The sequence below is a fragment of the Apis dorsata genome, unplaced genomic scaffold, assembly GCF_000469605.1.
Source record: "Apis dorsata unplaced genomic scaffold, Apis dorsata 1.3 scaffold_52, whole genome shotgun sequence".
Lineage (NCBI taxonomy): Eukaryota > Metazoa > Arthropoda > Insecta > Hymenoptera > Apidae > Apis > Apis dorsata.
In genome coordinates, this window is record NW_006263353.1 from 671,877 (window position 1) to 675,832 (window position 3,956).

Consider the following 3,956-nt stretch of genomic DNA (forward strand, 5'->3'; position numbering starts at 1 on the left):
ATTTTCAATTTCAGATTTACAGTTTCAGAATAATTATGACAAATATATGACAATCAATCCAAATTAAATTTTTTTACAATAAGATAGAAAATATAATTTAAATTTATATGTTTAAACTTTACATAAATGAAAGGTAAACAAGTTTTAATTTTTTCTTAAATAAAAAAACTTCTCAATTTTACTTTATAATAATTATTTATAATAATTGAATATATCTTTTATCTATATTAATTGTAAATATTATTGATTTTGAAAAATAATTTAAAATAAACAAAAAAACAAACAAAAAATATTTTAGTATCGTTATTAGATCAAAATGAATCGACTGGTATTTCTAGTGTTAACCAAATTGAAATAATTGATTATCGTTCGTTATAATAAGTCTAATATACGTTATTGAATTTTAATTTGTCCATAAATAAATTATGTTCCATGTTAAAAATATGATTATTATGCCTGAAAAATCATTCATTTTCTAATGTATCGATATAATAAGTAGTGTCTTTTATACGATTTATAATTAATATATGTATACAATATATGTATTTAACAAGAAAAACGAAAATTATGCATCTCTGCATTGTTTTTTATCATTTCTATTTTTTTTTTTTTTTTTTTTAATTAATAAAATATACTTTGTTCATACGTATTATATATTATAGAGATGATATTTATACAAGAAGCATAATTTATAAAGTAAAGTGATTGAGATTTAATATAATTATTTATTGTGAAGCATTATTTTTCTTAGTTCCCTTCATTTTTTTGTTTGTTTTTAATTTTTTAAATTATTTTTAAATTTAATTTATTTGTAAGAAAATATATTTAATTATTATTAATATTGAAAAAATTCCATATTTTTAATAATTTTCTTATTACTACTTTTATATTCAATAATATCATAATTTTTTTTGGAAGATTGAGGATTTTGTGACGAAGATGATAAGAGGACAAATTCATTTTTTATTCATTATTTTTTGGAATTATTAAGTTTAATATATTTGAAAAAATATTGACTATCATTAGAATATTAGAATGAATACTACATTTGCGTTATAAAAAATATTTCCTAACATAATAATTTCTTTAAGTAATTTAGTACATTTTTATATTTTTAAACATACTGTATCTTTCAATGCAAATAAAAAAATACATGGTTCTTATTAAAAAAGGAATTTGATTTTTATATGACCTCTATATATCTATCTACAATACAGAAAATACAGATATAGAAATTATTTTATATATTAGAATTTTTCTTGAAAATATTGAGTATTTATTTAAAATATTTTCTTCGCCATGAAAAATAACGTAGATAAAGATGATAATATAAAGTGAAATATCATTTTACTATTCCGCGGATTTAAAGAAAAATTATTATTAATAAATACTAATAATAAATATAGTAATATTATTTTACTTGCTATAAATATTAATTATTAGTTAATTGCTATAAATATTAATTATTAGTGATGTGTTTGTAATATATATGACAATACAATTAATATACAAATGTAATTGGTAAATAGTCGATTATGAAAGCACACAATATAAAAATTTAACAATATAATTTAGTATTAAAAAATTATTTACATAAATTCAAAAATTGAAATTGATCACATTTATATAAAAAGTTACTCAAAATAATGTTAAAAAATTTGCAATATATTTCAAGACTATTAAAATCGATGAAGAATCAATTAGTCGATATTTTAAAAATTTCAAATAAATAATAATTGAGTTCTTTATACGAAATAAATAAAAAATTAATAAACAATCGAAACTTTTTTTCACAACAAATAACATATAATAAAATTTAATTCCATCGATTATAATTAAATATTATAATATAATATAGTCAAATAGAATCATTCCTTTTACAACGAATCAAATATTCAATTCCATTGATTGTATTTGGATAATAAAATAGACAAATAAAAATTATTTTTAAAATAAATAAAAAAAATTAATTTCGACAGGATTTAAAAGGAAATAGGAAAAGAATTCTTAAAAAAGAATTTTTATTCCATTTGTCAAAAAAATTCATTTCGAGAAATTTTAACGAATAAGAATTCACTTCGTTCAGGGTTGATTCCCATCAGTTTCATGCTATGAGCTTGTTCCTTAGGCCATTCATTCGCGATTTCATAGTCATCGCGCGTGTAATCGTTATTACATAAATGATACTCACGACTCGACATTCTTTTTCACGTGTTCACTGTACCGACACTTTTTAATGCGGTGCTTTTCAAATCTGATTCTTTAAGTTGACAATTAACTTAAAATTTTTTTTATTTTTATGTCATTGTTAATTGAAGATAATTTATTTAAATTAAAGATTATTGCAAATAATTTCAATTTGTTTAAAAAAATATAAAAAATATAATTTATGTAAAAATTTTAATTTATTAAAATTATTTATTTTTTTAAATTTATATAGATAGAAAGTAATGATAATAATAATAAATATGTAATAGAAATTGTAATCTAATAACTTTTGATAAGTTTTCTTATTTTAATTTTCTATTTTTTATTTTTTTTTGAATTACTAACGTGGAAATTTATATTTTCATTGTTAATTGAAAATAAAAATAAACTTTATATAAAAATTACAATCTAATAATTTTTAATAACTTTACTTATTTTTTATTTTATAATTCCTATAGAATAATATTAATTAATTTTGATCTGATAATTAAATTATATCTTGATAAATAAGTGATGAATTTTACATTGACTTCTGGATATGTTAATTACGTAATGTGATAGATGTTGATGATATGATAGGCGATTTAATATTAATAATTAAATAACGTAATGTAGAATATAATTAGTTATAAGTAAATAGTATTACAATATTTTAATGAATTATAATGATTATTATTATCATTTAAAGAAAGAAAAAAATATAAAAGAAATTGAATTGAAAAAATATTCTATTTATAATTTCTATCGATTATATTTATATTATATTTATATTTCGCTTTAAACAAATGTTTTAATTTAGAAAAATATCGATTCGTTAAATATGAGAACCACTGAGATGATTCTTTCTTGATTATACGCATATGTTTGACATTTAATGGAATTACGTAGGGTATGATAAAACTGTTTTTCATTCTGTCCATGACGACTCGAGAATTCAGTGATTTTTCGCAATTGAATTTCATTCTTTCAAATAAAACTAAACCTACTTACTTTGAAAAATACATTTTCAAAGTACATTAACAACAGCACAGCAATTTATATTTGATTTATCATAGGATATGTCAAAGAAAAGAAATTTTTAATGAATTTATGAATATTATATAAGTACATATATATATGTAGCTTCTCAATTCTTTAAGAGGCTAATCATGTTTTGTTCTTTTTTCATTTTGTTTTTTATTAGACTAATTAAAATTTTTATGAGAGGATTATCTTACAAGTAATATTTACAATGTATGAACTCAGAGAAATTAAATTTATCAATTGCATTTTCTGAAGAATTTTTAATTTAAATGCTAAAATGTAGAATTAGTATTTTATTTTTCAGAAAATTAAATTTTCAGATATTATAAGTGATAAGTTTTAGGAACTACTTTATTGTCCACATATTAAATGATTAGTTTTATTAAAGTTAATTCTTTAAAATCTTTATAGAAGTGTCTTAGAGAATCATTACTTTTTTAGAATTCAAGTAATTAATCTCAGAAATCAATTCATTCTTCAAAATATTCTTCAAATAAAATGATTTATGTTAAAAATAATATTTCAAAAATTAAATAAAATCAGTAAAATCTTTTTTTTTAGAAAACAATCAATTTTTTAGATCTTTAGAAATCAATTAACTTTTCAAAAAACAAATACTTTAGATTGATTAAATTATAATAATTAATCTTTCATAAATTAAATATGTAATTTTCTATATAAGTATCTATATCAATTTAAAATAGTAGTTTGATATATTTGATATA